The sequence below is a fragment of the Python bivittatus genome, unplaced genomic scaffold (genome assembly GCF_059951505.1).
Source record: "Python bivittatus isolate LINGU-HERP-01145 unplaced genomic scaffold, Pbiv_v1 ctg000880_np1212, whole genome shotgun sequence".
Taxonomy (NCBI): domain Eukaryota; kingdom Metazoa; phylum Chordata; class Lepidosauria; order Squamata; family Pythonidae; genus Python; species Python bivittatus.
The window spans coordinates 19,349-44,013 of NW_028277117.1; the positions used below are offsets into that span (position 1 = coordinate 19,349).

Genomic DNA, 24,665 nt, shown 5'->3' on the forward strand with positions numbered 1-24,665 from the left:
GAACCAAGCGCACAAGTGACTGACAGCACATGCAGAGCACCTCATCTACTTTATCGGAGTTCACAGGTCAGAAGAACTCTCGGTTAGATTCACCTTTTCTCTTCCTTCGCCAGGGCTCTAGCATCTTTTCTACCGCTTCACCTCCCGTAGGTCTTGGGTAAAGCATTGAGCCAACTGGGATCAACTGAGAGGTGGAGACCACTTGGGAGGAATTGCATGAAGCACCCAGGTTACTTCCTGGTAACAGCATGTCACCAGCACGAAGGGAATCACTGCAGGTTTGCCCAGAAGATCCCATAGGAAACCACCTAGATACAGAAACCACCTGGGCTGCCCCTTCCTAATCAGGCTATTTGCCCTGTGGAGATCTTGGGGGGCCAATTTCATTGGGACTAGGAAGTGATCTGCCCTCAGCAAAGGGCATATAGAAAGGCCCCCCATATTCAGCTCACTACCCTCCTGCCCTGCGACTAGAATTAGGTCCAAAATGTGGGTTATGTCCACTGTCACCAATGGAGACCTTGAACTCTCAAATTCTGCTTAAAGTGGCCCTGAGAGCATAGAATTTTAAATCACTCCGCATGGGGACTTTGAAGGTTGCTATTAATTATGAACTCTTGCTATTCATAGTGAATTCACATTAATAAACAGAGCTTATAAAAATCCATATGAAGCCATTCCCACAGATAGTTTCCTCGGCAAGCAGACGTATCTCAATGTCTACAATACTTTTCCTCTTCCACAATTAGTTTTTCAAATGTATTTTTGTAAACACTGACTTATATGTAGGTGCTTTGCACTTCTGCACATGTCAGTCCACCGAGCAAGATACATTCCAAAGGGTGTTTTAAAATGAGCTCAATGCTTTTAACCAAGCAAAGCAAGAAATAGATTTCTCTCATGCCTAGACAAAGAGCAAAGAACAAAGCTGACAAGCAAGAACCGCAACAGTGCAGGGAGAGTACAGTGTTACCCTAAGTTGGTACTGGTCACTTTATTTTTATTAATGAAGGCATTGAGAGGTGCCAGTGGCTGGCTTGTGCTCTTATTCGGTTTAATTTCTTTTTTTTTTAAAAACCCAATATATTTCTTTACCTGCTGACAGGATTACTGCCTTGACTACGTGGATGGTTTGAAGAATGGAACTGCCCTTGTTTGCCGCTATTTGAATTGAGCTGAAAGATGCAAAACAGTTTTAACCAAAATACTATTGATATGCAGCTTGGAAAAATCACTGAAATTCACACATAACTAAATTGTAAAAGAAAAAGGGTTTTGCAAAGGGTTAGACTACCTGTGCTGGCCTAGAGGTTTTTGGCATGTTGACATCTGCCAACTGTTCTGCTGCAGATGTACAGCGGGCCTGTAAAAGAGCAGAGCCACTGTAATATTTCTGAAGCAAGACACGCACTATAAAATTCAGTCACTATTTGGAGCTCCGTGTTTGATCTCAAAGCTACGCGCAGTTCCACATGTTGGCCTAAGGAATTCCACAGATCTGCAACTCATACTTAACTATTGTAGAATTCCTTGAAAGAAAAATTGGGGCTTCCCCACACCCTTTACCTTTAAAAAGCAGAGGTCCTCTGAGAGGAAACTGACACTGTTTTTCTGTCTCATCTCCCTTAGGGTAATAGGTCAAATTCAAGATAGTTTTCCTTTCAGAAAGGACAGTCTATCCTGTTTCAAATGACGGTATGTGATTGTGGAATTCAGTAAAATAACCTTTCTGGCAAGATTTGAGGCAGATTATATCCGAAAGGAGACACGTAAGAATCAAAGAGGAAGGATGACTGTCCAGGGATTTCATCCCACTTTGTCTTAGGGCAGGCGCTACGGCAGAAAAGGTATGCCTTCAGGGTTTTGCTAATCGGCATTCCTTAGATGATGGGACCCAGAGTATGCCCAGACCTGCCGGACCAGATTAGATGGGTAGAAGCAACCGGGAAGAGATGGTTCCTCACGGAAGCAGGTCCCAAATCATGAAGGGCTTTCAAGATGAAAACCAGCACCTTGAAGTTCACCAGGAAGCACACTGGCAACCAACACAGCTCACAAAATAGTGAAGTTACATGCACCAAGTAACCAGTGCCATTTGCTATCCGTCCAGCTGCATTCTGCATCAACTGAAGCTTCCAAATGCGCTTCAAGGGCAGTCCCATGTAGAGCGCATTGCAGTAGTCCAGATGGAAGTTCACAAAGGGATGAGTGCCAGTGAGCAGGGCTTCCCGGTCCAGGAATGGACCCAACTGCTGCAAAACCCAAAGGTATGCAAAGGCCCTCCTACCCACCACTAGGAGGAGGGAGCCATGAGGTTAGAAGGACCCCCAGATCATGCACCAGGTCTGTCTGAGGTGGTGCCATCCCATTCAGAACCAAAGATGAAAGATCCCTAGCACCAGAAGCTTCAAACACCCCATCCCGGCCCCCACAGCCTCCAGGCACTCAGAGGGCATCACTCAGGCAGCTGGGTAGACAGGTAAAACTGGGTTATCATCAGCATATTGATGATCCCTCACCCCAAACCATCAGGTGGCCTCACCCAGTGGCCTCATGTAGTTTTTAAATGGGGGGAGAAGACCGAGTCCTATAGCACCCCACAAACTAAGGGCCGTGATCTGGACCTCTTCCCTCCTATCAATAGCAACTGGAACTGGGTAGGAAGGAGGAGAACTAGCACAACACAGAGCCCGTCAGTAGAATACCATGATCAATGGTACTGAAAGCCACTGAGAGGTCAAGAAGAGCAAGGATGGATGTACTACCCTCATCCCACTCCCGCCAGAGGCATCCAAGACTGTGATCAATTATCTCTCAATCCCATACCCTGGCCTGAATTCCAACTGAAAGGGGTCCAGAGAATCCGTTTCATCCAGAGTCCTTTGATGTTGTAGCATAACCATCTGCTCCACAACCTTCCCTAAAAAGGTAAGGTTGGAAACTGGATGAAAACTGCCCAGCCTAGTTGGGTCGAGCTATGGCCCCTTGAGAAGGGGGTCACACCACTACCTCATTAAGAGCTGGCAGGACCTCCCTCTCCCTTCAGGAGGAATTAATCACCACCTGAACCCAATTGCATGGCCCCTCCCAGACAGCCTTGATCAACCAGGAGGGAAATGGATCTAATATGGAGGCAGCCGATCTAAACAGCTGCAAGAACCCTCTCCACTTCCTCAGGCTCAACAGGATCGAATATTGCTAAATCATTTAGTGTTTCAACTATTTATGCTAAAAAAGTTACATTATTTTTAACCTCCTGAAGTCTTCATGAACCCTATTCAACTTTGAACCAAAGCATCTTGCTAAAATCAAGCGAGAATTAAATCTGACAAGAGTACAGAAGTTGAATGCAACTAGTGATCCATTTAACTAAGACTCAAAACTAATTACTACTATATCTGGTGTTCACAGGCTACCAACTTTTGAAATTCCTCTTCTAGAACACCTATGGAGAAGATTCCATTAATGGGTTATCCATGAAATTCAAGGGGGACAGTGAGCTTAGGTACATATTGCTGACCCCATTTGCTAAATCACTCTTGATATCTGCAGTTTTCAGCTTTATGTCCTTCTGGCACACATATTTTATTAGCATCCCATGAGTACAGATTTCATTTAACCAGTTTGGCCTAAGAGAAATACTCAGTGAAAAGTCCTAAGTGTAATCATTGGGTGGCATTCAGAGAACACTCTAATGATGGTTAAGCTGTGATGTACTTCAATAAAAGAAAGCAGAAATGAAGAAAAAGAAAATACTTTTGTGGGTTTAGCATAAGAATAGTTGCTGAAATTGTTGGACTTTGCTAGCAGTGCAAACTACAATCATTACCTATTTACCACTAAAACTACAGGGAACCACATGGTCTTGTATAGTTTGTAGATGCTGGCCCTGAATCAAGACACCAGTCACCCTAACTGCTGTCCAACAGAAGTTTCTTACTAGAATATTGAAGTGCAATATAAGATCTAGGATTGCTTAACAGAACCTTACTACCAAATACTAAAGTAATCCTATCTATAAAGCAGAAGGTTCCAACCAGAGAATATTTTGACTATTCCTAAGTATGGTTTCTAGCTAGCTGGCCAGAAATTAGGATAAAAAGAAGGGTGAGTCCTTCCATCCTCTTCCAAAACTGCCCTTTGCTCTAATTTCCAGACAGGACTGGGGGCATGCAAAGGCTTAGATTACATTGAACTTGGATTTGCTCCTGCCTACCGCCACCCTCACCCCGCCTCTTGGGAGTTTTCCAGCCTTTCCAAGAGTTGGCCTCAAAGGCTGGCACACAGGCCAAAGGGGCCATATAATATGGGAGTCCTTCAAAGGGGGAACTGAGACACTCCATGGCTCCTGGGACCCAAGAAGAGGACGTCGGCTTCCAAATAGACCTGCATGGGACTATACTATATGGTGGAGAAGTAAAAGTCTAATCCATTTTGTGGAGTGGAAAAACAAGATAGAAAGATTTCAGAGTTACACTGAAGTGAAGTCAGCTCACACCTGAATAAAGTACGCAATACTTCTTTTGAAAGAAGAACAATGACCATTTAGCACAGGCTGCTATAAAAATTATGAAAGGAGTTATATTTTGCTCTTACCTTGTACACTGTGCGTGTAGCCACACCTGCAAAAGACCACAAGGTTAGCTTTACTTATAGAAATTGTTTGATAATTTCTAAACATAAAGAATATCTGCGCTTGATCTTGCCTCCTGTGGCAAGCTTACCTTCTGGTGGATGAAGTTTCTGTTCAGAAGGATGGTCAGAGTCCTGCCTGTAGACATATGGCACCTGTAATTATATTCATGTTTAGTTTCACTAACTGCAAAGAAATAAAACTGTACAATTTTACTTGAATCCTTTTAGTAATGCTTTTATTCCTGAACGCCATCCAGAGCTGTCATGGAGTTCAGGACGCCTGTCATAACCTGTAGGAGTTGGAAGGCTCTTTAGAGGTCATCTAGTCCACCTTCCTATTGAGTGCAAGAATTCACCCACTCATTCCAGACTGACATACGGCCATCCACCCTGTTTGGAACCTCCCGGGAGGGGAAGTTCACTACTCTTCTTGCACTGAATCCTCATGCTGCTCTTTGACCATAATAAAGGAAGATGTGATTGATCTTCATCTGCATTACTACTCTGCCATCCCCTTACCCCAGCCTGATCCCTACCTATTTTCATCCCACCTCAGTCAGGCCACTTTATGTGCCCGATGCAGTGAGCTGTTGCTCATGAAAGCATATGCCTTCACCTAAAAGAGTCAATCTCAAAAAGTGCTATTTCTGATTCCTCACTGTTCTGGGTATACTGTTGCACTACTGAATCATTTTTTGTGAAATCCGCAGCAAATTCCTAATATTCAGTCCTCTTTTTTATTTCTTTTAACTTGAAGAGTTATTGAAACTAAATGATTCATTTCAGATGAAAAGGTGTTAAAACCTGTCGACCTAATAAAGATGCTATATCTATTGATTGTTTACTCATGATTAATATAGCTATTATTCTTTTGTGTCAAATTGGGTACAAGAGGCTATAGCAAAGAAAGAAAAGGAAACACACCAGCTGCACTGGGTCTGTGTTTTTTCCAGCCCTAGACTTCCTTGAATGACAGATATACAATGAAATAGCCCAAATATTGAAATTATGAAGACTGGGGACTGTCTACGAAATTTCACAGATATTCATTGACTGATTGATTAATTGATTGATTGATTGATTATGTGCCATTAAGTTCTATTCAACGGCCAGTGATGATCTACTGATAGAGACAGAGTTCGAGATATATTTTTTCCAGATATAGAATCTATTAGAAAATCAACTCAAATCAGGGCCAACTGCGAGGGACAGTGCTAAGGGGGCCAAAATGGCAGGCATGGCTGTGGATTGAAGCCCTGCTCCATTCCACATCTGTTCATGTTTTACGCACGTACAGAAGGAAGCATCGCTGTGAACTGTGGTTGAGCCCACCATTTTGGCTTTCTTCGTTCCCCATACTGAGGATGCCTCCGTCTCAAAATACACAAACATTCCTACCCTTAACGTGGTATGAAAGAAATTAAACACAATGTTACGATGTTGTTTCCTGGGATTGTGTGGCAGTTGTGGCAGGCACTGCACGATCCTAGGAAAAGGTACAATTGCTTTGAGCACTTGGAAACTGGTGGCATGTTCCTGCTCCTGTGTGCTCTGAGGAACTCCGAAGCACTATAGCACTAATCAATATGACAGACTATCCAGTTTATCATGAAACCACGAATATAGTACAGAATGAATGGGCACTGTACATAAGACTGGATTCATTGGATAAAAGATTGGCATACCTGGTGAGAGAAGCTAGTCCCCTAAACACCAAGGATAGCTTCTTTTTTCTCCTTTAAATTGGCAGGCTTGTTCTTGTTTTCGTCACCAAGCCTGTGTGCAGGTAAGAATTAGGAAGACACAAAAAGGATGTAGATCAGGATGAGCAAGAAATGACAATATATGAGATGATAATAGATAATTCATATAGAAGCAAAGGACAGAGCTCTGCCAAATCATCTTCCACGGGGCTTAGGGTGCCCAAGATGGATATTTAAACATCACCGTGGACATGGCACTAGGTTAAAAAGAAAGATGTATCTAATTGTCCATGCTTGAGGCATACTTATCAGCTAACTCTCCAGAAGACATTGCAATATTCATCTACGTTGGCTTCTGTTCTCAAAATAAAGGAGAGACAGGATGACAAAGAATCCCTTAGAGCAGATGTTAAAGTAAGAGCGTAGGGAAAAAAGACAAAATTGAAGGATTTCTTTTTCCTAAAATTAAGAGACTGCTTAGTTTAGCCCTATGAAAGGGACATAATCTCCACAGGCAGAGGTCACATTTCTTCACAACGCGTACAAGAACCTGGCCGATTCTGTGCTTCAGCACAACACAGGAGAAAGTCATCACTCCTGTGGCAAGAGGGCATTTTTAAAACGTTATCAAGTAGTTGAGCTCATTTTGGGGAGAGAAGGAAGCCTAGATCTTCATGGTTGTCCTTCATGGTGCTTCCTGTTTATTTTTATTTTAGAGTGAAATAGTGATTTGAGGATGTGTCCCAAAGCAATGTGGACTAGGTGCCTGTGCTCTTTTCTGTACCCCATTCCAGCTGAGGAGAAGGGAGGGCCTGAAACCAGGAGAGCTCTTAATACTTGTTAAGAAATAAAGTGCAAAATTGCAGAACACTGCTTGTCATGTCTACGGAGGCCAAATTAGACATCATGGATGCAGCTTGATTTGAATTTTATCCTTCACTGCTGCTAATATTTTGCTTTCAGTTCTGCTTGAGTAACAAAGGCACAGCATGATGTAACATAAATACTTCAGACAGCAAATATACAAGCTGTTTGTAGGTATACAAGCATATATTGTACTTGTATTCCTATCCTCTTCAGGGGATTAGTGGCAATTCTGAGGTATCCTGGAGCCACAAGTTTTAATTTTTAAGATTATTAGCACACTTTTCTACTCAGAAATAAGCACTATTATGTTCAGTAGAGCTTACTCTGAGGTTAGAGTCTGAGGTCTAAAGGCCCATCCCCAATAACTATAAAGACATAACAGTTTTAATTCACTCTCCTCTCCCAATACACTTCATTGATAATTTAAGTGATCCATGCTGCTTTATTGATAATTTGCAAACTCCAGTTAGCCATTTTAGGAGACTATGGGTAATACCCACCCCCACTGACCCCAGCTCCTTCGGCACTGTTTTGTATGGCCATTCTTTTCGGAATGGACTTGTGGGTTGTTGTTTTTTCCTGAACTGGACTTTACCAAAGAGACATCTCTCCCCACTTTCTGGCCAATCCTGCTATTTCTGCTAACAAATCTCCATGCTGCAAGTGTTAGGCAAGGTGAGAAGAGAAGCAATGGTGGAGCTGATTCCTCACTAGATCTCAGATCACACAGAGCTTCTCCGGAGACCTGGCAGTTTATGCCACCCCCAACTTCTCTGACTGCCTTATCCAGCATTTAGAGTTGATCACAAGATGGCCAGAGCTGGACACGGTGTGGCAAGAGAGGTGGCAGAGGGAGCAACAGAGTTGTTCCATGCACCCGTGCAAAGCACTAAAGGCAGGGCAGTGTATGCTGGTATACTTTTCTACCAATTTATATCCAGAAGAAATGCACATGAACCATGAGGGAGGGCCCTATATAAGTTACAGCAGATCCAGTAATATGTGGAATTTAGCCATAAATAGTGTCTAAATTAACTGGATGTTCAGCGTCTGGTCAATGAAATCTTGCCACAAAATTCCTATGCCAGTTAATTTTAATACATCGCTCTTAAAAGTTTTTTTCACCATATTTAACTTACATACTAGTGTTACTATGCAGTACATTTAAAACTTACGTAATAGTGTTACTATTCAGCATATTTAAAATGTACAAAATAGTGCTGGTACAACATAGCTGAACCTTTTTAGCATGACGTTTGCTCACTAGCTTTCTCTTCAGTATAATAGGCTGTCCTGAAAGCAGGAGCCAAGGGTAGTCCACATTCATTCTTCTTCTGGTCTCTTTCATCTGCGGTCCAGTTGAACTTATTACCCGCACATTTGTCAGTTTGTGGAAAAAATACCAGAGTTGCTAGAGAAAGAGGTTTCTGCTTTGCTGGCATTGTAGTAATCTTTTGTAATATCTCTAAGAAGCTGATATTTGGAAAAAAGCCTGGAAAAAAGCAGCAAAAAAAAAAAAAAAAGGAAACAGGGAAAATGATCAGTACTGAGAAACCACCTGCATACACATACACTGCCCTGCCTCCTCAGCCTAGTTCAATGAACTGAGTGTGATACTCAGCCCACTGAGTATCTGTAAGAGCTTTGCATTTATAATATATAGCTGAACACTTTTTTTTAGACTCTCTCCACCTACCCAAAAGCTTATATGATTCAGCTTGATATGATGGCATACAAATCCAATGAAACATTGAGTGAAAATGTTTCTATCACTTCCAAAATGTGTTTCTGAAACGTGAAAAGTGTTGCCTATTAAACGTCTGTATAGAAGACTGGTTCTGTAGGTATGATCTGATTAAAGGGTTAGGTGCTGAGCCAGTATAAAATAGATACATACGTCAGTGTACCAGGAAGATACATTGCATAGGCTTGTGCCTATGCTGTTCCTTAAAGATTAGAAAAATCAAACTGATCATACTGGAATATAGTCACTAATAACTCAGCTGGATGGAAAGTAGCAGGACCCTCATTCCATTTTTGAGCAATGCGCAACAGTTTTGGACTTCCAATTGCTTTAAATCAGTAACAGTGGAAAGACTCTGCCCACCTTCTAAAATAAACTCTTGAGATAAAGATAAATGAAAGACTTGGAGGAGGGCAGGATTTTTTGTACCGGACTGTTTTTGGAAGCAAATTCCTAAACTTAGCCTTTTGAAAGTAGATATTTATTGCTGTATTTATCCCATCTTTTCCCTGGACCTCATGGTGATGTGAAGGGAGGTCACAAGCTCCCCAGTCTGAGTCCCACCCTTTCCCCACTACATTGCACTGACTCTCAGTGCACATTCCCTGTTCTTCACATGAGCCATATTTCAACCTGCCTTCAGTTGATAGACTTCTCAGTTATACAGGTATCAGGACTACCTATTGCCATCAGTAGAGTAAACTAGCATTTCCATTTCAAGAGCCCATATGTTATTGCAAAGGCATGTTCAGTAAACCTTAACTTAACAGGTAGAATGGAGGGTAAACCTGTCCATTGTTTCCAAATATCTGCTCAATAGGAAAGTATGTCATTTGTACTGATATCATTATGCAAATCACATGAATTGCATAATTTGATTTAGTGTACCACTTGTCTCATGCTGTTGTTGTAAATGACATAAATTGGCCCAATAAATATACCATAATTTAATGTAAACTTAGGTGTCTCATCTGGACTACTTTGGATGCAGTAAGCCTGCTGATTTTGGGAGGAATGTCTGGACAGAAATTTTGTCTATGGCATCCAAAATATGTTAAATGGGGGCCCACTAGGCCAAGGTTTTACTCTATGTACAATGTAATATTGATTTCACACTATCCTTTTATTCGTATTACCTATTTTGTTGCAAATTGTGGGCCTTTTTCTAAATGGATTGTAGAGTGAGGCTTAAAAGTGTATTTGCTTTACGTGAATATTCATGTAACAATGAATTCAGAAACACTGACATTTGATTAAGTCCAATTGTCATGCAACCTTGAATGTAAAATTGTTTTTATATGTCATAATATTATCATATTCTTTATAAAGTAAAAAGTTTGTACTTAGGCTTGGAGCCAGGTTTTGAGGGACTTGCAGAATGTTAAGAGGGACTAGATAACGAGTGACCTGTTGGGTCATCATTTCGCAGATATTTCTTTATCTAAAGGGAGAAACAAAATTATCAACGATAAAAAAGCAGTGGGAGTGTGAGCAACTTGCAACTTGCTGCTGGCTTCCCCGTTGATTTTGTAAGTGGAAAGCTGGCAGAAGGAAGGAAGCCTGCCTGCCTGCCTGCCTGCCTGCCTGCCTGCCTGCCTGCCTGCCTGCCTTCCTTCCTTCCTTCCTTCCTTCCTTCCTTCCTTCCTTCCTTCCTTCCTTCCTTCCTTCCTTCCCTCCCTCCCTCCCTCCCTCCCTCCTCCTTCCTGCTTTCTATCCATCCTTCCTCCCTTCTTTCATTTCCACATATAATATACACTTCTGCCATTTGCCCTCCCTCATAACCCTCAGGAGAGCCCCGGTGAAGCTGCCTCCTCTTCCTCCTCTGCCTCCCCCTCCTCCTCAGCCTGCCACTTTGCTGAGGGGAGGGGGAACAGAGGGAGCCGCAGTCAATGAGGAAAACTGCACCCCCGCTCCACATTCTGGTGTGTCCCCTCCCTCGAGGGAAGAAGAGGGCTCACCCATCGACCACCAACGGCAAGCCCCAGCCAGCCCCACTTCACCGGGAGTCATCCAAGTTGCTCCCTTGTGTTTCCCTCACCACCAACTGCCGCTAAAAGATTTCAGATTTCTGCCTTGGTTCCAGAGCAGCCAATTGCCGCTCGCCCGTCAGGCCTTGCTGCCAGCCGATTGGGCGCAGGGGACAGAGGGAGGCGGGAAAGAGGTCAGGAATACGCCCAGGACAACCACGTGACCTGGACCGACTGCTGCAGTGCAGCGCTGAATCAGCCACAAATCCCCCAAATTTCAATCCCAAAGGAGTCATGGGTCGCTATATTCTGTAAGCTAGCCCATTTCAGATACCTTTGTTGGGACACACACTGTTTTGCCCAGTTAACACTTACAGACAGGAGATTTTTAGTAAGATACAGATGGAGCTAATCCCACTTCTAGAGGGAAAAGATTCCACCAGGTGGGCCCCACAGCAGAGAAGGCCCATCTCCTGGGACCCACCAAATGTAATTCCCTGGCAGACGGCACCCACAGCATGCCTTCTGTGCCAGACCGGGTGGGACGGCCGCTCAGATAACCCGGCCCCACGCCATGAAGGGCTTTAGCTTTTTAACATTCATGTTTAAGTAAAGGGCTTTATTATTGTTGTTATTGTTATAATAATATTTCCATTCACAGACCATAAAAGTATAAAGGGTTCAGTGCAAGAAATGAAATTAAAGCATCCTAAGTGGATGCCTTTCTGACTTCTGCTTGAACCCGCCTAGTGAAGGAGAGATCAGTAGTCTGGGTAACGGATTCCAATGCTGAGTTGCTCTTACTGCTAAAGTTTTTTCTAACTTTTAATCAGAATCAGCCTTCCTGTAACTTAAATCAATTCTTTTGTGTCCTGAATTCCAGAATGAAAGAGAACCTGCCAGTCTCCTATGTGACATTCCTTCAGGTATTTGAAGAGGGTTATTGCATCTCCCTGCATCTTTTCTCCTCAAACCTAAACATGCCATTCTCCTCAATCTGTTTTCTTAGACCTTGGTTCCTAGTCCATCAGTCATCCTCATTACCCTTCTGTGAATGTATTCCAATTTCTCTGAATTATTCTTCAAATCTGTTGTTCAGAACTGGACATAGTACTTGAGATGTGGGCTGAGCAAAGCAGACTAAAGTGAAATTAGTAATTTTTGTGACTTGGAAACTATACTGTTGTGACTGAATGTTTACCAGTTATAGAAAATTTTAACTCTACTGCTGATGGTAATATTTAGTGCTGTAAGTGTAAAACAAATAATTGCGTGATCAGAAAATACATGAAAATAAGTCAGGCTAATTTTGAGAGAGGGCCGTGGCTCCATTTGACTAACAAGAAACATGAGATAATCAAATCACTCCTTATATAGGAGTTGCCCAGGGCAAGTGTTTGTTTCAGCCAGAAGGAAATGACGTCCCTTCCCATGTGGGAGTGCTCTAACCTAAGGACCAGAAAAGAAAAGATCCATGTAGCCTCCATCTACCAGTCCTACAAAACATGGGTGTTTCCCGTGGCCATATTTATTTGATTTGTTTTTATTTAAAGAATTGCTATGTGCTCCCCAATTTCCCTGAAATAAGCGCCGAAAGGAGGCAGCAGGGGCAAGGCATTTGCCCACAATCAGAGTGGGGAAGCAGCCCCCTCCTGACCACTGCAGTGTTTCTGCAATGCCCGTGATCGAGAAACAACCTTGGCTCAGCACACACAACTAGAAACTTGTCCCAGTAGCCTAAGTGGGCAGTGACCCGGGTGTGAGAGAACTTGTAAATGGAACATGAAGATTGGTACTCTTGCTGAGTTTGGGGATAGAGCAGATGCAGGTGTGAGTCAAGAGTTGATACCTACTGTAATGTGCCTAAAGCAAAACAATACTATTTCCATATTACACTGTTGTAGTTTTTATTTGGCTCCTTTGAATTCTGCGATAATGAGTGCCTTGAGTCATAACTTCTTATTAAGTAGAACCTGAAAATTTGTATCTGTTTTAAAATATTGGCTATCACAAAGGACAGCTACTGTTTTACACCCTGAAAAGCAAATGGCCTTGATATTCTTAGACGCACAAAAAGCCTTTGACAACATGAATTGGCGATTTATGTTACTGCAATTGGAACAAATGGGCTTTGGTAAAAAATTTACCCAAGCCATTGAAACAATATATTATAAGCAGACTGCAAAAATCATGATAAACGGAGATTTAACAGAACAGATAGACATAACAAAAGGGACGAGACAAGGCTGTCCACTATCGCCCTTGTTGTTTGTCTTAACATTAAAAATGTTGAATAGGAATATAAGAGAAGAGAAAGAAATAAAAGGAAGGAAGATCAAAAAGGAAGAGTACAAATTGCAAGCCTTCGCAGATGACCTAGTATTTATACTAGAGGACCCATTGGAAACAGCATCTAAATTAATTGAAAAGATAGAAGAATATGGAAAAGTAGCAGGTTTAAAAATAAATAAAGATAAAACAAAGATATTAACAAAGAATATGCTAGCAAGGCGAAAGAAAGAATTGGAAGAAGTCTTAGAAATACAGGTCACAAACAGGGTTAAATACCTAGGGATATATATTACACCAAGATGTAGTACATTGAAGGAGGATAATTATGTTAAACTTAAACGACAGATTGCAATAGATCTGACAAAATGGGAGAATTTACAATTATCAATGACTGGGAGAATATCCACTATTAAGATGAATATATTGCCTAGGATATTATATCTATTCCAGACAATTCCAATTCGTCTAGGGAAAGAGTTCTTTGATGATTTAAATAAAATTGTATTGAAATACATCTGGCAGGGTAAAAAAGCAAGAATAAAGCTTAAATTACTACAAGATGCAAGAGTAAGAGGTGGGTTTGCCTTGCCTAACTGGGAATTATACTACCAGGCGAAAAATCTGATGTGGGTAAAGGACTGAATAACTTTAAGAAATAATAGATTATTGACCTTAGAGGGACATGACCTGTTGTTGGGCTGGCATGCTTTCTTATGGTATAAGGGAACGAAAACACAGGGCTATTTTAGAAGGCACTATATTCGAGGGGCATTGTTTTTAAACTGGGAGAAGACAAGAAGACAATATTATTTAAAAGTTCCACGATGGATATCCACTATTGAAGCCTTTTCTTATCCAATAACATATAAAAAGGAACAAACAGTTAGATATACTGAGATATTGAATGAAAAGGGTGAACTTAAAACTATGCAAGCGTTGGAAGAACAAGGTATAAAAATGAATTGGTTTTCATATTTGCAAATACAATCTAGATTTGATAAAGATTTTAAAGCAGAAGGTATTTATGATGAGCTGACTGTTTTAGATAAAATTTTGATGGGTACTGATGAAAAGGTGATCAAAAAACTTTATGGACATTTACTAGAATTTAAGATGGAGGAAGAACAGGTTAAAGATACAATGATTGCATGGGGGAAAAATTTTGGATATGGAATTGATTTAGAGAAGTGGCAAAAACTATGGTCTCAAAACTATAAAATGACAATGCCAACTGCATATAAAGATAACTTGTATAAGATGTTTTACAGGTGGCATTTACCTCCAGCAAGGATTGTGAGAATGTACAAGAACAAGTCTGATAAATGTTGGAAGTGTCATCAGAAGCCCGGCACATATTACCATATGTGGTGGACATGCTCAGAAGCTAAAAGATATTGGATTAAAATCCACACATGGTTGGAAAAAATGACAAAACAACATATAGACTTTAAACCAGAGACATTTTTATTAGGAATTATACCTGAAACATATAGTAAAGAACTGAAATATTTGATTGTAAATGTTCTGACAGAGGCTAGAATTGTATTTGCTAAAAATTGGAAGAATGAAAAAGTACCTATGCAGGAGGAAGTTATTAAGAAAATTATGGAATGTGCAGAGATGAGTAAATTAACATTTGAAATTAGAGAGCAAGAAGACAAACAATTTTATATGATATGGGATTTGTTTTATCAATGGTTGGATGAAAAGATATAGTAATGTAATAGATCAGTAAATTATATAATAGAAACTTGACAAACTGATATAAATTACTATATATATATATATAATCAATGGATAAAAATGATATAAATCTTATTATGAAAGCTGGTGTTATAGACTAGTAACAAATGAATAATAATTGATAATTGATAAATATATAAATATGTGTTGGATAGATGACATAAGACTCTATATAAATGATGAGTGAAGACTATGAAAGGATGGCACAAATGATTGGTAACTGGCTGACACACGGTTTAAAATGGAAGATGGTTTTTTATGTTTTTTATGCTATTGTTTGTTTATGTTTGTTGTAAAAAATAAAAAATTTATTAAAAAACAAAAAACAAAGGACAGCTACTGTTTTAATGCTAGTGGCAGAAGCTTACAATAATGTCTCCAGTGGGGTAAAGAAAGGATTATAGGCAAAGAAAGAAAGTGACGTTGCAGGCATTTTTCCCTGTGGCAGTCATCAGGAGAGATGGGGACAGGGAAAGTGTTGGCAGGAAAAAGTGAAAGTGTTTCAGGCAGAGAGAGAGAATCCCAACTGAAGTTAATAGGTAGCAAGGAACGGAAGTAGACTGATTGTGTTTTGGGAAGAAGAGGTGACTGGTGGATTGTGCAAATACCTGAATGCCCATTACCTGGACGCTGTAAAACTGTCAGCAGCAAAAGCTGGCGGCTGAATGCTAGTTGCTCTGACCGGATGGCTTTTGCTGGAAGCCCTTAGAGGGGCAGGTGATGAAAAAGAGAGTTTGAGAGAAAGTGAGAAACTGCAGGAGGAGTTGGAGCAGAAAAGGAGGTTCACGAGTTCAGTTCCTTTGGTTTCATGTGCATGAGTGTATGTTGTGTGTAAAAATCTGCTTGATGATTGTACTTTTTGTCTTTAGGAATGCCTTTGAGAACAAAGGAACAAAAGCGATGAAGTCTGATACGCTTTCGCTTTGTAAAATTTAGGATCTAATTGAGTGTGTGCATTTGGAACTCCTTGCCACCGCAAAGAGAGCGGCAGGTTGTTGTTGTCAAATGTGTGTTTTTCCTTCCTTTCTTTTCTTTTGAAGGCAAGGAGAGGAAGGGCAAAGTATTTTTTGTGGAGAGCCAGTTTGGTGTCGTGGTTAAAGCACCAGTCCTGCCTTTCTTGCGCAGCATCCATCTGGGTGACTTTGCCCCAGTTATTGTCCCTTAGCCCCAGGAAGGAGGCACCGGCAAGCGGCTTCCGAAAGAGGTGCCAAGAGTCAAGACTGACTCAAAAACACAAGAGAGATTAGGGGATTTCCCCCAGTCTTTCAAAGACAGAAAAAAGCCTTAAAAGGCTCCTCCCCCCCTTCTTATGACTTTGGAGGCTTTCGTTTCCTGAGCAGCAGAGAAAGTCTGAGAGAGTGCCGACTGCACAAGGATACAGGCAAGAACCCGTGAAAGGAAGCCCTTTATAAACGTGGCAGAACTTGTTAGCTGTAAACACTCCCAAAGAAACAATTGACAAAAAAAAGCAACACAGTTGTATAAAAATTGGGAAAGCCGCAGCCCTCAAAATCAGAGTTCTGAAGCAGCAAACCTCAACTGCTCCACCAGCTTAGGATGAGGATAGCGACATGTCCCTGTCTCTGAGGACATGGAAACATCCCTCTCCTCCAGACGGAAGGGGTGGCCAAAGTCCCCCTGGGGAGACAATCAAAATGAGGGCTTTTACCCCAGGGGGCCAGAGGCTGTATATTAAATTAGACATTTACTGGACAAACAAACAGATCATCATCATAATGATAATAGCTTTAGCAGACACAGAAGCTGAGAACAACCTTTTACATCAAGATCCAGCAAACTTTCAGGGACGCACAGCTTAGATTGATGGCCCTGGGGGAGCCCTGAAGATCATCTTTTTCAATGTGTTCAACATGGAGGTGTGGGGAGAGGCTCGCTCCTTCCTCTAGTGTAAAAGTGATGACAGTTGGCGGAATGGACTTTCAAACCCTTTATCCAAATAATGATTTGAATTTTAAGGTTTTTTGGTAAACGTCTTTTCGTACAGCTATCGTTAGGAAAAACTGATTGCTCTTCTTGAGGAGATCTAGGCAGTTTTGGAGAAGCAATCGTTTGGGCTTTATTGCTGCTTTGTTGTGGTGCCCCAATTTGCGTTTCGGTTTTTGCCCGCAGTCTCACCCCGTCTTGCAACAGGAGTCCGGCATTAGCTATGAGGAGAGAAAGGAAAAAGGGTGGGGTGGGGTGGCTTCATGTGTTCTAGCTTTTAAACTCCACATGCATTATAAAGGAAAGGGATTGAATTTCATTTCTTTTTCAACATGGCACATGATGAATAAGAAAAGAAAATAAGAGAAAAAAAAATATTTAAAACAGTATTTGCTACCCTCCGTGGATTGGTATGGTCTATCTGAATGTTTTTGGTGTTTTTTGTTTTTACGACTTTTGGCTATGAGAACAGCCCAAACACTGAATTAGCTCTTATGCTAATGCATAGATTTTTCTTTCCCAGCCTTGCAAGTTTTATTTTTGGGAAGTTATTGGGAAATTAAATGGTATTAAAGTTCTTTGCAGTTCAATTGTATAATGGTGTTTTTACCTAAACAGGAAATGTAACGGACCGTTCAAGTTTTGCTTCAAGGTTGTTTGCATTCAGCCCTCTCTGTCAGGGTACGGAGGCATGCACTGTTGTGATTAGGTTAATCTTTGATGATTTATTTTTACTGCAGAAGTATTTAGCTGACCTGCCAACACAGTTGCACACCTGAGGGTGGGCAGTTAATCCTAATGAAACCCAAGGACCAGACACTGATGAAAAGCTTTTAGGAGTCCTATGGTCAGGAAGGACGCAGGTTTTGCCTCATACCATGGTTGACGAGGTGCAGCGTTTCCCCTTCCCTGGACGGTGAAGGAGTTGCAGCAATTTTGGGGAATGCCCGGGTTCTCCCACACTGGGCACAAACACTTCACCCCTTCTACAAGCTCATAAATAAAGGGGTGGCATGGGATTGGAAGGAAGGTGCTTTCAGTCCAGAGAAGCTTTGAGTTCCACAAGTGGGTTCTTTGAGTTCCAGATTGAGAGAATCCTTTGGAATTGGCAGGGGGAGTCACAGAGGACGGATGCACGTGTGGTCCGTGGCAAACTGACTGAAGCAGTTGCCAGCAGGTTGCTCCACACCACAACACGTGGAGGGAATCAACCCAGTCACAGGTAAAACAGCCACCCAATAAAGGGGTGGATAAATAACTCCAAAGCAAAACGGAAGGCTTGTTTACAACAGAGAAGTGTCCCAAATGTATTGCCATTAAGCACTGAACAAATGGTAATTTGGGGACTGGTCACGCTCCTGGAAGAGGTTAATAAGGAGCCCATTGTTCCAACAGCCCCTCTGGAAAACATGAACTGGTTGGGGAGGCAGTTGGTAAACTAAGTCACCACATTGGGGGATTATTGCCCTACTCTTTGCAAATCATTTAAATGTCCCCTGAAGCCCCCACTTTGGCCTTAATGTGCACTCAGTGTGCAAATCGGGGCACTCAGAAAGCAGTTGGGTCAGATCTCTGTACTTGCAGATTTGTGGTCATAGCTGCACCAAACGTTGATGGCCGGATTGCCCCCAGGTCTCATTTGGCTGTGCAGGGAATCCTGGTGTTAAGCAGTGTGTAAGAGACTCAGATTCCAGAGGAGAACTTCAAGCTGTCCTGTGTAGTAGATGGGACAACAGTGTGTCTATTGAGAGAAGGGACTGGATTGCCCAGCTAATTCTGGAAAGAAGGATGATTTCCCAGTAAAAGAGAGAGATGAGCCAGAAGATAATACCGTGAAGGCTCAGGGTGCCTTTACATCCACAGGAAGGAGAGTCTGGTACAGAAAAGCAGATGGCAAGCTAGCAAAGGCAGAAGTGCTAGCAGTAAACCTGTTATTGTTTCTAACTGTTTTTTATTTCCTAGATAAGCATCTTTTTTGAGCCTGCCATGTATTTCGGCTGCAGTAGATTGTCGGGGTTACAAAGACATCTAAGATAAGTATGCCTCAATAGATGATCCTTATAATTGTTGGATTTGTTCTGCTTTACCAGTAGATGGGCGTGGTGGATTTCTATTGCATATAGAGTCTTTATTAAGGTATGATTATCATCAGTTAGACCTTTTCTATCAATTTCTATAAAATGATGTATGTGGAGTCCTTGGGGTTCTCTGAGCGTGGTTCTTTTCTTGCAAACGTTTCATTACCCGGCTAGGTAACATCTTCAGTGCTAAAATGGGATGAGGTTTGCTCTCTATTTATCTGCTGTGGCCCCAAAGACTATCAAAGATGGATGGGACAATTTCCAACATTTCTTGGAAATGTAATCAACAAGAGGGGTCACTCTACCATATGTGGTGGACATGCAAAATTGCAAAGAAATGTTGGATTCAAATACAAATGTTGATGCAGAGCATACTAGAAATACAGATTCCGTTTAAACCAGAATTATTCCTGTTGGGGATAATGGACTTTCAAATAGGAAAACATCTTATTAGAATTACTCAGTACATGATTACCGCAGCAAGACTTCTTTATGCACAATTTTGGAAAACCCAGACACTACCAACAATACAAGAATGGTTGTGAAAACTGATGGAAATGGCAGAAAATGATAAACTGACTTGCTTATGAAAAGAAAACTCACATAACTATTACCTTAAAGAATGGAAACCATTGATGGACTATTTGCAAAATGCAGGTGGGGTGAAGCTTACATGGGGATTTGAAGATTAGATTATAAATGTAATGGGATATATTAGACAAAGAATTATTCTTATTTAATGTATTAAAAACTAGCACTTACGATAGCCTTATTATTTCTAAGACCAGAGATAGATTGGAAGTTATCTATTTTTCAAACATTTTTCCTTTTACTTTACTTCACCTTTTCCTTTTCTTTATATTTTGTATTTCAAAATTTCTTTTCTATTTCTAACTTTTAAATATGTATCTTTAAAATTTCATTAAAGATGATCATCAGTTAGACTTTTTGAGAAAAGAGTTTATCTTATTTAACCAATGATAAGTTTTTTGCGATAGCCATAAGGATTTTTATGACCGAAAGAATAGATGGCAAAAAAGCAGTGTTTTTGGAAACTGGAACTACGGGCTATGTTTCACACCCTTTGTTAGAGGGGGACATATTAGCTAATGAATTCTTAAATTGATTTTGGAGTCCTTGAACGCTACCACTGATGTCCTAGTAGCAGTAAATTAGGGCCCTTGTTGTGCTAAGGGCTGCTCAAGGAAGAACAGGTGCCCTTAAGCAAGAATGCTACGCGTTCATCTGCATCCACAGCGTAAGAAAGCAGAGGAATGCCATTGCACCCCTGGAAGTTGCTGGGGGAGCTGAATAAAGTGTTTCCAGGATGGGGAGTGTGATAGAAAAGGTTTTGGTGTCTGTTTGTATGATTATTATATATTCACCTTTATTATGTATGTGCATATATTTTTTTGTACTCAATTCTGTAGTAAGCAGACATATACGTACAACATATGTTTTCCATGACGACAAAGTCACCTTTATTGCAATTAGGGAACATTATGAAAGTAGAACATGACACTCAAGGTTGGTCTAATGGAGAAGTTAATTGGAAGGATGGAGGTTTCTCTCGCCCACCTGTTAGAGAATGTTGATGTAATGTATCCCAAATTTGCACCCCCACTGGATATTATATAGCAGTTGAATATGAAACAAAAACGTTTGGTTGGGAAACTGAAGAATGGACCTTTACACTTCCCATGGGCTTTAATATCAGATCAATAGCTCAATTAATATGGAAAAGTAATCAGGTTCCATCCAAATGGCAAGCCCTATCTAACAATGATAACGGAATCTTATTAAAAATTAGGCATGAACATGCTGGATTAGTTAGACTTATTCAAGATACTGGTGGTTTAACCACTCATCATTAGTAGGATATTTTTTCAGGAAGGCTATCAAAGCAGCTATGACCAACATTTCAAATTGAGCATGGCACCCAGTTGTTATTTTTGTAATAGGCATTCTTACTTTGTTAATACCAATAAGTATTCTGTAGATTGAAGTCAAACGATTGTATGCAAATGTGGAATTTATTACTTGGAGATTTGGGGTTTATGAACCATGAGTGTGAAGGGAAATCAAAATATGTCAAGGGGTGGAGTGTAGCGGCAATGCGGAAGACCATTGTTATTTCGAGGAGTTTGGGTGACATCGTTTGATTTCTCCTGTACACATTAAGAAAGCACACTTTGAATCATAATAATGTTTAGCTGGCTTCTTTTTCACTTTTACTTAGAAATGGGGGTGGGGAGCAAAACCCTCAGGATTGTTTCAGTCAAGCACTAGCTTATCTCTACAGTTCTCAGGCTCTGGAATCCTTTGAGGAGCAGTTTTGACATCTGCTCAAGGTCACTTTCAAAGCCCCTCACTCCAAAACAGAGGCATGGGATTGCAGTGCCAGGCTTTGGGGAAAAGCCCTGGCATTGCCCCTGGAACTTGGAGCGTGGACTCAGGGCTTGGGACTTGGCGCTGTGTTATCTTAGCCATCGTGGGGTCTCTCCACTGTCGCATTATAGTAGCTCCCGACGGTGGGGGAAGAGTTTTATCATCTTGTTTGGTCTGTGATGCTTTCAAACTCTGCTCTTGTCTTCCTGTTTAAAACTGTTTGCTAGAGTTAACAATAAAGCTTAACATCTCCTCACCTGCTGGTGTGTTCATTGTCTCTGCATCTGAAAGAAGTGAAAGAACTCATTGCCTGGGCACCCGATCACTGCCTAGACAAGTGGCAAAACACCTTCTCTTCAGGTTATACAGTTTCCTACTTTGACAAGTTCTCACTGAATCTGGTACCCAAAGAGGCATCTTGTTCACCACGGCCGGATCACCTGCCCCTAACCAAAAGAAGGGTTTCTAGCAAGGCTGCCAGTGACTGCAGAGCTTTGGGACTGTACAGACGAGATATTCCATTAGCAACTATACTTGCAAGGTAAGATATATAATAATTATTTTTAGCCTCAGTAGCATGTACTATATAATAGTCTATTCAGCCTCTGTGGTTCTTTGTCTCTGTCTTGCTTCTGTCACCTTAATATGCTTTGAAAGACATCCCTCTCCCAGTCCCAGCAAAGTTATTCCTGGATTATTTTGGTACATAGCCAGTTTTGTTTCTAATACCCATGCAATATTAGAGGCAGAGAATTTACTAACCTCTACAAAATATAATAATATGACAAAAGTAGCGAATATGTGTAGCTCAGGGTTGAACTGTTGTGTCTGGGGTATTCTTCGAGCTTGGTTGTTTTCCCGCAGCATTTCATTACCAGGCTAAGTAACCTCATCAGTGCATGGAAAAGTGAAGTTTGATGGCTGTTTATACATACAGTAGTAGCTTGCCCTGCCGGTCCTGGTAGCCTCTTCCGTGAAAGTTCCTTGATTAGGGCATTGTTTCATTCCTCACAGTTTATCTGGACTATTTTCAGCTTAACTAGCTGCTAGTCCTTAGGGACAATGTTGTTGGGGCTGTTTGTTTCCTTCCTTGACTTTTGGTTACATCTTTTAAATGGTACATACACGGGATTTATCTTTATGTGTCTGTTGACGGCTGATGTGTTAGAATGCCAAGCTTCCAGGACTTCCTTGTATTACTGAATTTGCTGGATCTAAATGTCAGGAGTTTCCCAGTTGGAATTCTGATTGAAGTTATCCTTCCTTCCTTCCTTCCTTCCTTCCTTCCTTCCTTCCTTCCTTCCTTCCTTCCTTCCTTCCTTCCTTCCTTCCTTTTCTTCAATTTGTATAGCTGCCCGTCTTGCACTTGTGACTCTGGGCAGCTCACATAGTTCAAAATAAATAAATAAAACAACCAGTAAAGAAAATACAGGAAAACTGTAAAAACATCATAATCCCTTAAAATCAAACGAACAACCCAATTAAAACCAAAATTAGAGCTAAAAAATATAAACAGCAGACAAGTGCAAGTCATGAATCAACCAGTATAACCATTTAGCAGGCTCTACAGCATCACCAGATCCCCAGGCCGGTTGACACAGTCATGTCTTCAGAGCCTTTCAGAAGGCAAGCAGGGTTTCCTTATTCCCTGGAGGCCATCCATCCATTGGCCAGCAGAAACAATGGGTGGACCTCCAGGGCTTAGGAGCATTTGCAGCCCAGGGCCAGATGCGGCTGTCGCTTGCTCTGAAACCCTCTCACTTGGGTGAGGAGCACATGGGCACATTAGTCTTTCCCAGCCAGCAAGGACTCATAAGACCAACACCTCCTGATGGGTACCTTTCATGGATTATATCTCACCCATTCATTTCATCCCCAAGAGCTTCATGCCATTGTTCTTGCCATGCAGCATCTAAGCACTTCCCTATCTCCTAGGTGGGAGAGGTAAAATCCTTCTATCTGCTATCAGTCTGTACAGACCCAACTGATTCTGCACTTTTGGTATTATTTCACCTGGTATTTCTGCACTGTGCTAAAACGTTTTTTCAAAAATGAGATTTCAAGAGCAATCTTATTATACAACTTTTTTTGTAATACTGGACCCCCAGAATAATGTCCTGAAAGTAGTAAAAGTCATTTTCAGTGAGGTGCGTATATGTTAATATATTCCTATTCAATGTGTATTTCAATAGAGTCCTTCCCAATTTTGAACATTCTTAAAACTGGAAAGGGATTATAAGAACTTTATACTAGTCCCTGAATTAGATGACCCTAATATCATTCCAAGTAGGCTGTGATTGATCATATCTCTCGTACTGTTTAATACTATATACAGGATTTCTGTCTTATTCCATTCATCAAATAATTCCCCAGAACCAAAGATTGTAACGATCAAGTGTTTTATTTGTTAATTACATTTTTTGAATTTAAATAATTGAATTGCAATATTAAAAACGAATGACTAGAAACCACATTTGTTTGTTTTCCCACTTCCATTTTAGTCTGTATTATTACTGCTGTAAACATTTTCAATAAAAAATATATATAAAACTCTTTTATGGTAGAAAATTAAACTCCCATCTTATACTGCTATCTCCTTATTACTATAAGTTTACTGCTATTCTGTTTCTATCCTTATGTAATCTGTCCAGTTCTATCTCGAGGTTCTCTTTCTATGCTCTGACTCCTATGTTATCACTATGTTTTCTTATCTGAGCGATTTCTTCTTTCAATTTTTCTTTTCCCTCAGGTCTTCAGCTCTCCGTCCATTTGCATGTGAAGACCCTTTTCGCTGCTTTATAGACTTGTGAATGGCATCTCTCTCTCTCCCCACCCGTCCCCAGCACTTGCAGTCCTCTGTTTCTGGAGTTGGTTGTACAGCTCTGCACTTGGGCTGCTGCATGCAGCGGGCTTGGCTAGGTTCGCAGGCCTGCTTGGGTTTGCAGAGTCTGATCGGACCCTATTCCTCCTCTGCCTCTCAGCAGTCTCGCAAGGGCAAGAAGGGATGTTTTCTCTTGCTGTCCGAAGGCTACCGCTGAGGTGCTTGCCTTTGGGTTGGAGTTTCTCTTTCCCAGCTCTCCGGGTTGGAGGGGGAGGGGCTTCCAACAAAGGAGCAGGGGGCTGTTTTAACTCTCCTTCCCAGGCAGCACCAAAACTCTGGATGCCAGGAAAAAGAGCTGCCTGCTCACTCCCTCTTCTACATAAATGCAAATTAAGAACTAGATGGAGCTGTGCAAAATGTTCTTGCTCAATTGTTTTGCACAGACAACGCTGATAAATGATGGCTTCATTGTAGAGAGCA

At 41.3% G+C, this 24,665-nt stretch overlaps 1 long non-coding RNA gene across 1 annotated transcript in view; it reads right to left on the minus strand.

The window, feature by feature from the left end:
• Positions 1–8,171: 8,171 nt before the first annotated feature.
• Positions 8,172–24,665, minus strand: part of LOC148213674 (uncharacterized) — a 38,531-nt gene continuing 22,037 nt past the window's right edge. Inside the window, exon 3 of the long non-coding RNA XR_015794162.1 lies at positions 8,172–8,697. This is a non-coding gene — a long non-coding RNA (uncharacterized LOC148213674). The remainder of the gene's footprint in view (positions 8,698–24,665) is intronic.